General features: G+C 42.3%; 1 protein-coding gene and 1 long non-coding RNA gene across 7 annotated transcripts in view; both read left to right on the forward strand.

The window, feature by feature from the left end:
- Positions 1–14648, forward strand: part of LOC105477048 (collagen and calcium binding EGF domains 1) — a 288584-nt gene that overhangs the window by 143103 nt on the left and 130833 nt on the right. The gene's annotated exons all lie outside the window — the stretch shown is intronic.
- The window catches only part of LOC139360005 (uncharacterized), a 98037-nt gene that overhangs the window by 73591 nt on the left and 9798 nt on the right, over positions 1–14648 (forward strand). The window lies entirely within an intron of this gene.

Here is a 14648-nt window from a genome sequence, read left to right on the forward strand (position 1 = left end):
AAATATTTCCATAAACAATGCGAACAGCTTTGTCTATTTTAAGCTTAAGCTATTCATAAAATTGACTTGTACAGAATACCTCTTTCCTTGGACATTGCCACTTCAGTGGGAATAGAAAACCTCGGTGTGGGTTGGAAGAGTTACTAAGACAATGTATTGATTTTTTTTTCCCGAATAATTGTTAATTTCAGAACTGATTTTATCCTACTAAAAATACCTGATTCTCTGAGCAGAAAGGCACCCTTTTAATTAAATACCACCACACAGGTCATTGCCTGCCCTTCTACTTGAGCCCTGCTGCGGGGACTCTGCTTCCAGCTGCCTTTAATATTGCATAACCCTTTGTCTTCTGCAGCTGGGTCACATTCAATAAGTAATTACAGCACATCTGATTAAGGTCACTCCCAGAGCGTCCATTAGTCATCTGCAGGAAAGAATGCTGAGGAGGCATATGTTACTGCAGGTCACTTTCCCCTGTCCTGCTGATGGGGGCCCTCCTCGCACTCTGTGCTCAATCATGGCCTCCACTTTAATCACTCCTGGAAGACAAAACACAGCTGGGCCCTGAGAACCCCAAGATTTGTCTATAACTCAGATTTGGCTCTGCTGAGATCTCAAGGGCTCATTGAGGACAAGATGCCTTGTCTGTATTTCACGCATTTCCCAAAGCAGACCACGACAATGCCACAGCAGGTAGGTCAGCTGAGGTGTCATGCACGGCAGGAACCAAGCAGGAGGCTGGATATCAGGAAGGAGGGACAGAGGTCTTGGCCCCCATTAAGGCTGACATGGGAGCTTACAGAGCTGAGACCTAGATACCCTCTTCTGCACGAATCCTGAAAAAGGTGAGAATCTGAAAGCTCTGAGATCTGTAAAGTGTGCTGTGTTATCAAGGCTATAAGCAGCACAGCTTCCCTCTAGCACTTTCTTTGACACCCCCAACTCCTGAGCTGTGGGTTTACTGCCAAGATGAGACTTAATTTATAACAAATGGAATTGGTCTGTTTCTTCAGGATGTTTCAACTGTGACTGTAGCATGGACCTTCTTTTATGCAATGTAAAGACCACAGGGTTGCAACATTTATTTTAAACTTCTGCACGTTCTGAGCAGCACTGAAGACTTCCACTGTATAACAGCTCTGTAACCATTTTTTCCCTAAGGAAACTGCATGGCTTTCTTCAAGTCATTGTCTTAATTTTTCTAAAATAGAAATCCAAGGCTCTAACACAACCAAATTCCTGAATTATGACATTGGACCTGGGCTTACGGAGCAGAGATGGAACATGCCACCTGTTCACAAACACAACTGGAAGAGACAGCAAAAGCCAGAGATGTAGGTCTTGGGGCAGTTTCATAGCCTTGACTATAATGTAGCTATTAAAATGTGCCATCAAATTCAGCTCCTTCCCCCGCAAGAGAGCTAAGGATCCATATGGTCTTTTAAACTTTTAGTCATTTGAGTACTGAGCAATCTGTGTTTCTCCTTGTCAAAGGGTTTTTAAAATGTAATTTCAAGAAAAAAAGTGTTCCAAATTCTGCGATTGTTTACCACCATATGTCTCATTATTCATGTGGAATGGGTCACGTTTTCAATTTACATGTTGAAATATGAAGGACACATACATGCCTGTCTAGCAGGTTGTTGAGGGGAGAATACAATGAATGTTAGAATGAGAGAAATCTAAGGAATCATGTCCCCTGACTGCTAAGTGGCAAAACCAGTTCTTGGCTTACTTTGGGTTTGCTGCTCTACTCTCTCCAGAAAATGGAGCGTTCTGTTGGAGACCTGCAGTCTGACTACATTCTGAGTACATTTTCAGGTAGTGGCTGAGCAAGGGGAGAAGGGCCATGACCTGCACTCTGGAACCTACCCCATCATTTGTCTCCACAGGATTGTCCTGTCTGGCTGGAGGAGGCTGGTAACCCCTGCTGGACTTTCTCAACCACCTTCCCACATAAAATCTCTCATGTAATAGGGAGAGAAGAGAGTCGAGTAGCCCATGAACATTCAACAGATCTACCTTTTGAGTCCTTAAGAGTTAGCCAGTGTTGGCCTGTTCTATACTAGAGCTCATCCTTTTATCTCAAGTCCTCTGGCCTCCCTGCTTCTTGGGACCAGTGACTGAAAGGCAAATGGGGACAACATAACCAGTCAATACAATAAAGCTATTTTGGTTACTCAGAGGACCTTTGGCTCAATGGCAAAATCAAGAAACACCTTGTCTGTGCTGCATAATCTAGTTTTAAGCCATACCCTCATGCAGAAAGACTGTGTGTAACATGGGATGCATGCACATGTTCTTAAAATCAGAAACAAGAGGTAGAAAATCATGAAAATGATGAGCCAGCTCCTCTCCCTGAAGTCATTATTCCAGATTCAAGCTTTTGACCTGGACAGAAGTATGCTCTGTTTCCAGGCTGGGCATGGTGGCTCATGCCTGTAATCTCAGCACTTTGGGAAGCTGAGGTGAGAGGATTGCTTGAGTTCAAGACAAGTCTGGGCAACATAGCGAGACTGCATCTTGACAAAAAATAATGTTAGCTGGGCATTGTGGGGAGTGTCTGCAGACCTCCCTACACAGAAGGACTGCTTGAGCCCGGGAATTTCTGGTGGCAGTGAGTTGTGATCGCACTACTGCCCTCCAGCCTAGACAACAGAGTGAGACCTTGTCTTTAAAAAAAAAACAAAAAGAATGCTCTATCTTCATTAATTGAACATTGGTCATTAACCAGACCTCTCTTCCAGATGTTACGTCCACAGCAGTGACTTCTCTAAAATCTGAAAGGAAAGGGAAAGCTATTGTCCATGCTTTGTAATACACAAATTTATTTTAATGACACTTGCAGAACCAAAAGGATTGCTTTTCCTCTGGTCTCCAGGTCGCCCTAGTGGTGGCAGAGGCTGCAGTGTTGGAGGAACACTTTGGAATCTGTGGCTGACCAGGATAGCTGAAAACAGCAGTGGCATTTCAGTACCACTTGTCAGTTTTTGGCTCAGTAGCAAAAAGCTGCCTACAGAGCACCTAATGTGAATGTTTCCCAAATTGGAGTGGCACTGCGGCTGGTTTGGATCATGTACAAAACTTCATCCTCTTTCCTTCAACACAGGAACAGGAAGGATTTTAATGGCTTGAGTTTATGATGCTATTGAAAAGGCACTATCAACATTTCCCAGCAGCGATGACTACATACCCATTCAGGGACCGGCAGCCCATCTGTTGATTTCCAAGGCAGGGCTGTTAACTGCATCTGGGTTACATATGCCTGGCAAGTTCAGTGGTTGTGTGTGTGTAGCAGTCTTTGGTTGTGTGTGACTGTAACATCCTCTCAGGGTCTCAGTTTCCTCTTTGGTTCAATAAGAGTGTTCCCTGTGCTTTTGAAGTCTGTTACATGTGCTCATGCATCAATTGAGCTATAATGCAAGATCATTAAATTAATGACTATGATGAAATGAGGGGAAACTTTTTCCCCAGGGTAGACTGGCTCAGTAGAACAGGGGCTTCTTAAAATTATGTCACATTAATTTGGCCAGAGATTTGCTGTCCTAATGATCTCGATTAGGATGGGCAACCTTCTGTACACAGGCTATAACCAGCGTGGCTGGTAGTGGTGCATCCCGACACATGGAGGAGAACACCATAAAAGATGGTGTAAGTGTAACAATGCAACTAGAAGAGATTACCATTCCATCTCTGCCTTATTTCCTCAATGTCACTGTTTTATATCTTTGTATGGCTGGACAGGTGGGACAGCTACATTATGGATCAGAGGAGGTTTAGCATCAATTCAAGGAGGAAACTCCTTAACCAAATCCAAACATTCATTTCAAAGACATAAGTGTATGGTGATTTTGTTTTTCAAAGTGATAGATTACATTGTTCCTTTCACTAGTGAAAATACTCCCAACACATTTTCCATCAGCTGCCACTTCACGTTATGATAAATGAATTTGACCAGGTGTTTCCCTTTTTTATTTAGACTACTTCCCACAGTAAAGTGATCTTTCCAAACCAGGTTTACTGATAGAAAAATGATGTGGGAACTATTGCCAACTTTGAAATACACTTCTTTTGGATGATGAAGTCAGCAAATGGATACTTGGCGAATGGAAGCATAAGGAGATGTTGGGTTGGCTCCAGGTGCTGCCAGAACCTAGATGTAGGCTAGTGGGAGGAAAGTCTTTGTTAAGACATATAATCTTGACAAAAGCTGGATGAAGACGAGAGAAGTTCTTTCTGCGTGCCCCATATAGTTCAGGAACTGACCCTCCGACAAAACGCTCTACATGTGTTACTTCATAATACACGAAGGCATGAACATCCTGGGGGGAAAATGCTCACAATATTTTGCAGGCCTTTAAGAGGTGGAGTCCATTTCTTAACTCCTTGTGACTTTCATGGACTGGTAGAATGTACCCGAAGGGATGCTGTGTGAGGTCCAAGGCCTGAGCCACAAGGAGCCTTACCACTTCTGCCTTCCCTTCTTGGAATGTCCCTGCCCTCATTTGGGGAAGCCCAGACCAGACTACTGAGTGATGAGAGGCCCATGGAGAAGGCCCAGCACCAAGGTACCAGTTGCATGAATGAGGCCATCATATACCCTCCACCCCCAGGCCAGCTGCCAACCAACTACAGCCATGAGTGGCCAAGGCACACATTGCCCAGCTGAGCTTAGGCCACACGGAGTGCAATGAGCAAATATTGGGTGCTGGTTTTCAGCCACTGAGTTTTGGGGCAGTCAGTTACACAGCAATCAATACCTAATACATATTCCCATATTGCAGATGAAGAAACTGAGGACCAAGAAGACTAAATAACTTGCTCCAGGGTTCTGGAGCCCATAGATGACAGTCATGATTTAAACTAAGTCTTTCTGACTTTGAATTCCCGTTAGCTTGTCCATGTCAAAAGTACTCCACTTCAACAAAAAAAGTCCTGAATCGCTGGAAATGTTAAGTTTTTTAAAGGACTAGTCTCTTATAAACAGATGGTGACCAACAGTAGTGAAAAAATAATTAGTGTTTAGTCATGTGCTACATAATGGTGTTTCTGTCAAGGATGGACTGCATATAAGACAATATAAAACAGGGGGTCCTGTAAGGTTATAATATAGCTGAAAACATTCCTATCAGCTAGTAATGATGTAGCCATGGTGGCATCGTGGTGTACTTTACTTTTTAATTTAGTGCGGCCTAAGTGTTGAGTGTTCATAAAGTCTACGGCATCATACAGTAATGTCCCAGGCCTTCACATTCATTCCTCACTCACTGACCCATCCAGAGTTTCTTCCAGTTCTGCAGGCTGTACTCATGGTTAGTGCCCTCTATAGGTAATAGGTATATCATTTTTTATATTTTATGTTTACTGTACCTTTTCTATGTTGCACAACTACTTACCATTGTGTTACAATTTCTTACAGTATTCATTAGTCACGTGTTGTACAGGTTTGTAGCCTGAGAGCATAGGCCACACCATATAGCCTACATGTATAGTAGGCTATGCCATCTAGGTTTGTGTAAGTGTGCTCCGATGTTTACACAATGATGAAGTTACCTAATGATGCAGTTTTTAGAATGCATGACTGTACTTTTCTTTTTTCTTTTTTTTTTTTTTTTTTTTGAGATGGAGTCTCGCTCTGTCACTCAGGTTGGAGTGTAGTGGCGCGATCTCAGCTCACTGCAAGCTCCACCTCTCAGGTTCACGCCATTCTCCTGCCTCAGCCTCCCAAGTAGCTGAGACTACAGGCACCTGCCACCAGGCCTGGCTAATTTTTTGTATTTTTAGTAGAGACGGAGTTTCACCCTGTTAGCCAGGATGGTCTCGATCTCCTGACCTTGTGTTCCGCCCGTCTCAGCCTCCCAAAGTGCTGGGATTACAGGCATGAGCCACCGCGCCCGGCCCGCATCACTGTATTTTTCTGTCTCCACGCGTTAGGAAATGTTTTCCAAAACACCTTCAGAGAATGGCACCTGGTCTTTGGGGTTTGCACTTAGGATTCTTGAGCTGCTCGTGTTCTAACATCACAGGGCTCACAACTTGGGCAGGCATAACTCGTCGGAGGTGTAGCTTTTCCTTTCCTGAGAGCACCTATGAGGACTTTCGAGTCCAGTCCACTTGAGGAAGGAAAATATTTACCAGGGAGTCAGCCCGCTGCAGAGGGTGGTGTTGTGAAGGCTTCTGAATGCAGCTGAGGGCCCTTTTGAGGAGCTACGCCACTAATTAGGATCCAGAAAACTCTCTAAAGGCCAGATAGTTATTTTAGGCTTTTGGGGCTAGATTGCCTCTGTCATAACCACTCAGCTCTGCTGTTATAGCTCAAAATCAGCCATAGGCAATATGGAAACAAATGAGTGTGACTGTGTTCCGGTATTTTTATTCATAAAAACAGGCAGTGGACTGGATTTGGTCCATGGGTCATAGTTTGCCAATCCCTGAATTAGAGCTTGCCCACCAAGAGGCTGTGTGCTCCAGAGCCTGTGGTGGTATTTGCTGGCTTGGGTGTCTATAGGGTTTGAATGATGACACAGCCTCCAGGTGACTTCGGTGTAAACAAGCTAAAGCTGGGGGTAAACAAAGCAAACAGGATTGGACCCAGAGATGCTTTAAGGATTCCTGGAAGTGCCCGTTCCAATAGTGTCCTTGCCAGTTGGCTCCAGAGAAAGCCAGGCAGCAGCCCGACAGCCATCTGGCACAAGGTCCCCTGTTGTATCCTTGGGCAAATTACTTTGAGTCTCAGCTTGCTTATCTGCAATATGGGGAGGATAATGGGCAGACTCTGCAAAATGAGTGGGCCACTAATGTCACGTTGGCGTCCTCTTTACCCCATGCCTATTGAGAGGAATCAGTTTTAATGCAATCATTGCCCGATGTGGATAGCAGCTGTAGATTATAAAAGTGCTTTGTTGTCCACAAATTTTGCTAGGGACAAGTTAATTGCCCAACCAGGTACTATATCACTGCAGCACATTTGACTGCTGGGCCTGCCTGTTCATCATCTAATAATTGGTGTGTTCCGGCATCTCCCTCCTGACAGTTACTCAGGTATTAACAGAAGGCAGCGGGACTTGGAGTAAGGTCTTTGCTGTTCCCAAGGTCTTAATCACCTGACTGACAGAGGTTACCTTCCTGAGCCCCCGTGCACCAGATGGAGTTCATTTTAAAAATCAGCCTCAATCAGTGCAATAAAATATGACATCCTCTTAATTCAGTTGGCTTTGGGACCTCTTTTGTAGCCCTTGGTGGGGTGCTTATTTGTATCATTTGCTCCTTCAAATTGGAGTTTGACCTGAAATTCTTTAGGAGATGGTATAATAAGAAAAACAGAAGAATAAGAAGAATGACTTAGCTAAAATTTGCCTTCATCCCGATGGATTATTTTTTTACCAATGTTACATTTCTAGAACACTGCCATATTTGAATCATACCTTGCTATTTTGCAGTGTGGAATATTTTATACTTGAGCACATGTGAAGCACGGTGTGGTCTATACATCTAAGTGAAAAGAACACCCTCACCATGCAAAGTGAATTTTTTTTATTTTTTTTCATTATTTTTTTTTTTGAGACAGAGTCTTATTCTGTCGCCCAGGCTGGAGTGCAATAGCATGATCTTGGCTCACTGCAACCTCTGCCTCCTAGGTTCAAATGATTCTCCTGCCTCAGCCTCCCGAGTAGTTGGGGTTACAGGAACGTGCCACTATGCCCAGCTAATTTTTGTATTTTTAGTGCACAGGGGGTTTTGCCATGTTGGCCAGGCTGGTCTTGAACTCCTGACCTCAGGTGTATCTTTTCTATGTTTAGATGCACAAATACTTATCACTGTGTTACAATTGCATACAGTGTTCATTAGTCACATGTTGTACAAGTTTGTAGCCTGAGAGCATAGGCCACACCATATAGCCTACATGTGTAGTAGGCTATTTGAACACCTATTGAACACCTCAGGTGATCTGCCTGCCTCAGCCTCCCAGAGTGCTGGGATTACAGGCATGAGCCACTGTGCCTGGCCCAAAGTGTATTTCTTTGCTTGTGTTCTTGGTTTTAAGGGCTTTCTGCAATGGGTTTGGTAGTTCGTGATTTCATTTGCGTGACAGCAGCTGATTTTCCCTATGTAGGGTCTCTCAGGAGGGTTCCCTGGATTTCTTTTTTATATGATTGTGTCTTGTCAGATCATAGGAAATTTAAGTTGCTCTGTTCTTGTTCTTGAAAGGAATCCTAATGACCTAGCCCATGCCCTGCAATCTCTATTCACCCTAACCCACCTTCTTCATAGGATGGAAGATCAAAGCCATCCTCTTAAGTTTTCCTTTAGGTATAACTCACTACCTTCAAATAATGGAAACCAGAGCAATCGGAAAGTAACCATATAATTTTATTGTCTTCATGTCAGTACAAATGTTCCCACTTGCTCTCCTAACAAGGATATCTTTCTTTTAAAGGGAAGACCACTGAGTGAGAGTGAAGGGGCATAGTCTTGGTCTCAACAAACCACTGGCCAGTGACATGATCATGAACCTCAGCTGTCTTACTCATAAGATGAGACTGTCTTGGATAAACTCTTGGTATCTCTCCAGCACTCTTGAACATTTGATCCAGCAGATAGTTGGCATCACGTGATGGCACTGTGACCACATTTGCAGTTCATTAAAGCACTTCAATTCACTTAATGTCTATTTCTCCATTCCAACCACAAGGAGAATAAAAGTGCAATGTGTGAAAGTAAAATTCTTCAACATCCTGGCCAAAATGCCCGTGTGTTCTTCCTTCGGTCAGGTTGCATTTTCTTGTGAGAACAGGATGATCTCGGTTCTGTCCTGCTGAATCAGCTGTGGCAGCCAAGCAGGAAGAGCCTTCCTAGTGCCCCAGCACTCTGCTTCTGTCGGCTGCTTCTGGGCCGCCCAGACGTAGCCCACACCACTGGAGGTCTCACTGTTTGCATTCATTTCCTTTGTCTCAACCATTTCATGAAGTGTAGCCAGAAGTACTGTCAGTACTCATTACACCAAAATTGTCTTCAGCTCAAAGCAAATATTTTGTGTGTTGAAGTGTTTATCAGGTGCGTGATTGTCCCAGGAGTGCTTTTAATGAGCTGTGAGATGTTGGTCATCTGTCACCTTTTGTTTTTTGTACTAATTTAAGTTGCTCTGTTCTTGTGGCTGATGATGCCTTAATCAGAATCTTCAAACCTGCCCTCTCCCTGGGGCCAATTTTCTGTCTGGTATTGCCTTCTGGACATGTCAATTCTAGTTGACACCTTGGAAACAGGGCTCTTTGTCTTATCCCCCAAATCAACTTAACTTGCCCAGTTTTAATTTCTGCCAGGAGCTCTGCTGTTCTCTCCAAGGTCAACTCAAACTCCAGATCTGTGACTGCTCTGTCTTATTTATTCCACCTCCCTGCTCCCCTCAGATGACCCTCCCGTCACCTGACCTCAGATGATCTGCCTGCCTCAGTCTTCCAAAGTGTTGGGATTACAGGAATGAACCACTGTGCCTCTCTCTCCCTCTCCTCCTCCCTCTCTTTCTCTCACCCCCTTCCCCTCCCTCTCTCCCTGTCTCTCCCTCCCTCCCTCTCTTTCTCTCCTTCCCTCCCTTTCTCTCCCCCTCCTTCCCTCTCCCCCTCTTTCCCTCTCTCTCCCTCTCTCTCCCTCTCTCTCCCTCTCTCTCCCTCTCTCTCCCTCTCTCTCCCCTTCTGTTCCCCTCTCTCCCATTTCTCTAACCACAGCCCTGATGGTCCTGCTTTAAACCCCATGTGATTTTCACCTGGGCTTTTACAATGTTTTACTAGCAACTTCACCTACCTTTCTTCCTTTAATCTGTTTTACTGCTAGAACAACAGAAAAAGAGTGACCAAGCTCTAGAGATTGAATGAGATTGCTATGGATAACTCAAAGTTCTGTTGATTTAGATAAAAAATTGTTTTAAATTACTATAGACCTAAAGCCTAGACGTAACATATTTGACTATGTAGCTTTTGCCATGTAGAAGATTAACATGTTTAAAATGCAAATAACAGACTAAAAAAAAATGTTTACCAAATATATATGTGGGAAGGGATTGGGATTTCTTAACTATAATGAGTTTCTACAAATTAATAAGAGAGTACAAAAATGGATCAATAGTAAGTCTCAAGAGATCTGATGGTTTTATCAGGGGTTCAACTATTGCTGTTGAACAAACCACTTCAAATGTAATGGCTGAATGAGAACACTGATTTATTAGCTCTTATGATTCTGCAATCTGGAGCTGGGCTCAGCAGGGTGGTTCTTCTCTGTGGTGCCAGCTGGGACTAGATGTCCAAGAGGTCTTTTTCACTCACATGTCTGGGACCTCAGCTGGAATGACTGGAACAGCCAGACTTCTCTTTCTTCATATAGTCTTTCCTGCAGGGAACTGGGCCTCTGTGAAATGGCATAGGGTTCTAAGAGGGAGCTACTCAAAGATAACAGCCCCACTGTACAAACACTTATCAAGCCTCTGCTTGGGCTATGATGACTAATTCCCTACTGACCAGAAAGAAGTCACATGGCCGAGCCCAGAGCCAGTGTAGGAGGTGATAACATTAGAGTGTGAGTATGAGAGGTGATTCATGGGAAGCCCTCAATGTAACAGTCTACTACAGATACGAAGAGGCAGTTTATTGATGCAATAGGGATGACTAATAAACATAAAAAATACACAACTTCATTAGTCAAAGAAATGCAAATGAAAATGAAAGGCTTTTCATTGGAAAATCTACAAATATTCAGCATATAGTTAACATCTAGTGTTAAGCTTATAGAAGAATCTCATACGTTTTGATGAGAGCATAGATTGACCCTTTTAAAGGGTTGTCAATGCATTTGAAAAGAGAAAAAGTTCATGACTGGGCCAATTCCACTTCTACATATAAAGATACTCTTATAAGCTCCCTAGAATGCATTATATGGGGATGTTGATTGTATTAGTTTGTTTTCACACTGCAGATAAAGATGTATCCATGACTGGGAAGAAAAAAGTTTAATTGGACTTACAGTTTCACATGGCTGGGGAGTCCTCAGAATCATGGTGGAAGGCGAAAGGCACTTCTTACATGGTGGTGGCAAGAGAAAATGAGGAAGATGTAAAAGCAGAAACCCCTGATAAAACCATCAGATATCTTGAGACTTACTCACTATCATGAGAACAGTATGTTCAAATTATTCAAATGATCTCCCACTGGGTTCCTCCCACAACACATGGGAATTATGGGAGTACAATTCAAGATGAGATTTTGGTGTGGACACAGCCAAACCACATCATTGCTATTTCATTATTTGTAATCGCAATAAATTAGAACATGAAAGTCCCTGAGTCAGGGAATGGGTAAATGATAAATCTATACTAGTAAATATTTAGTAGCCATAATCTAATTATAACATTAGTTAAATCTGTATGTACTGATGTGGAATGATATACCAAATATTTTGAGTGGAATAATGTGCATTATGGGTGATCATTTCCAGGAAAACAAAAATGTTGTGGGTACTCACACCTATATAGAGAAAAGGGTCTGAATGAGAAGTGAAATTGTGTTGAGAGTGCATACTTAGTTTGTTTTTTACATACTTCTGAATATTTGGAGTCTTTTATAATGAATATGTATTTACTGTCATTATAGGGGGAGAGTTGACATCTCCTTTAACACACACACACATATAAATGCATATATTTATAGCAAGATACCGTGTAAGAGAGTCCAGGAAACTCCCATGGATATCTGAAGATCTGCCTATGGAACCTTTCTCTTTGTGCCCTCTTGGCCCTCTTCTGCTTATTTTATATTCTGGAAAAATTAAGGCCTGTGAATAACTAGTAATTTAAATAAAAGGCGTATCTTTTGTTCTGAGGTCTTTCAATTGTATATTGATTGTATTAACATAAAACTTCATACATTCTGTTTTGTCAGTGTCTGGAACTAAACTTCATATTAGGTTGTGAAGGTTTTCAAAAGTTATGTCTCTACCTGATAGTCATCTAAATGTTTCAATTCATTATCAACTATTCATTGCATTCCCTAACACTAATGTAGAAATGGGTACAAATCAAACCAGGGTTTCCTCTTGAAAGGTATAATGGAAAAATAGACCCAGATGAATTTCTGTGATACAAGTCAGAACCAGCATTTTAAAAATGCCCTTTCTTTCTCATACAAATCTTTGCCATCCATTTCCCACCTCTTTCCCTCTTCTTCCCGCATCTCCCCTCATCTCCTTACTAAGGAAGACAACAATGTCTTTAACTCTTCATTTTGTGATGTGAAGCTCTTGAAACTACATCAGTGGAAAAGAGGACCTAGAAAGGGAAAAGGAAGGACCTGAGAGAAAAACATCCCTCTTCTAGTTTAGAGCACCTGCAAGGTTGGGTGCATGTGAGCTGCAAAAGTACATCTTATTTAGTTTGAAAAGATCATTTGCAGGATGGTATAAAATCATGTCCTTTTTGTAAGGAAAAAGCAATCGTTCAGGAATATAGAGTTTTTATTTCATAATGGTGAGGGTTAACTTTAAAATTTCTTAACAAAAAGCAGCCTACAGCAATGGGTTTTTAGCAGACAAGTACAGTTAGAGTGATACTATTTTGCTTTATGGTTCCATGGAAAGGATCAGTTACGCTTCAAGGAGGCCAAAAAGGAGCTTAGTAAATCAGCTCTCCTTCTTTCTGGGAGTTAGAAACATCACCTGCTATGTAGCTGATACAATTAAAGTATTCCTGTTGTGCTTTGAAATCAGCTGCTTATTTGTTATCTTCTGATAGATACTTGATACATTAAATTAGTTTGTGTGTGTTACAGAATGAATGTAGATAAAATTTAAATAGAGCAGTTAGTACTTTACTTTCTAAGGAAAGCCTATTTTCATAGACTACAAAAACCAAACATAATAAACCCCTGCTTCCAGAGTACGTGTTTGAAATTTGACATTTTGCATGAAAGGTGGTGATGCTCGTTTAAACACAGACTGAGAATCCCAGAACTACGAGTGTCCCTGTCATTGCTTTCAGATTCTTGCATTAGTTTTACAGATACAATCCTTGTCTTCACCTTAGCCAGCATTTTTTCTAAGTTGCACAGCTTACCTGAAAATCATATGTACATAATCAAACTGTTTTTACATCCTAAATATTAGCCATATTGAAAATTTTAAGTCTTTTTCTGGGAGGAAAACAATCAAAATACTTTAATACTGCATATTTCACTTAAAACTTTCCCTAAATAGTGTTTAAGGAATGTTTGCACAGGCCTGGCACAGAATTGTAGATTAGCAGGATTTCTTCAGGTGTGGTGCGGGGATCACCTACATTAAGTTCAGGAGGAGGTCATTTATGTAGAATCCTAGGCTCCTGCCAGTCAAGGGTAGGGCCCTGGACTCTGCATCTTAACCAGCTTCCCAGGTAACTTTTAGTGTAAAATATGAAAGCATTGGGATTCAACTAGAGCAATCCAAGGCTTCCTGAGAAGGAAGCCAAAATTTGGAGGAGAATCCAAGTTATACTTGTTGGCTTGTTACTTTAAAAATTTTTAAGAATTTTTAAAAAGAGGGAAAAGGCCACTTTCTGGGTGGCCTGGGTTTGGCGAGATCTTGGAGACATCAGCCTTCATCCCTAGTGGGGTTCGAGAGTTCAGTAGTCATGGGGGAAGCCATATGTGGCCAGCCATGAGAAAGAGGGATGCTGGTGGGTGAGAGCTTCAGAAGAGGTTCAGCTCTATCAGGCACTTCTCCTGTGGCACCAGGAGGAGAGGAAGTTAGAATTACTACCTGTGGGGAGGAAGGGATGTGTGGGAAATGGCACTTCAGAGCCATTCCAAAGCACCCTCAGTTCCATACTTTCTTGGACTCTCTTGGCCAGGCACATTTTAGCAGTGGTACTAGTTTCCCAGCACTGTTACATAAATTCTTTAAAACAGTGCCTGCCTCTTTTAATATATTCCATTTTTTCAGATACATATGGTGGAATAGAACATTAAGGATGACTTTCTTATCAGCCCTATTAAGCTGATAGTATCACTTCTGATCTATTATGGGAATTTTTTTTAAGTGTCTGTTTTTATAATTTTAAAAATCTGTTGCTTTCATTTTATCTAATTTCTCATCCTTGATGCTTTAGGTTTGTTTTGAGAAACAGAATTCTGCCTTTGTGGGATATAATTTATCATGCCATGTGTTCATAGAAATTCTGGAATCTCGTGTTGCAGAAGGCTATTAGATCTCGTACTGTCTGGATACCCCTTAAGTTCTTCAAGAATTTTAATACTAGCATGTAGAAGACATTCGGTTTCTACCTGAATACCTCTAGCAATAGGGCACCCAGACAGCACTGAGAAGGCTTAGTTCTTTAAGGTTAGCTCAAATTATAGGGAACTTTTTTGTTTTTGTTTTTGTTTTGAGAGAGAGAGAGGATCTCGCTCTGTCACTTAGGCTAGAGTGCAGTGACACAGTCATAGCTCACTGCAGCCTCGACCTCCTGGGCTCAGGTGATCCTCCCACCTCAGCCTCCGGTGTAGCTGGGACTACAGGCACTCTACCATACCCAGCTAATTTTTGTATTTGTTGTAAAACAGGGTCTCACCATGTTGCCCAAGCCAGTCTCGAACTCCTGGGCTCAAGCTATCCACCCACCTCAGCCTCCCAAA

This window comes from Macaca nemestrina, chromosome 19, assembly GCF_043159975.1.
Source record: "Macaca nemestrina isolate mMacNem1 chromosome 19, mMacNem.hap1, whole genome shotgun sequence".
Taxonomy (NCBI): Eukaryota; Metazoa; Chordata; class Mammalia; order Primates; family Cercopithecidae; genus Macaca; species Macaca nemestrina.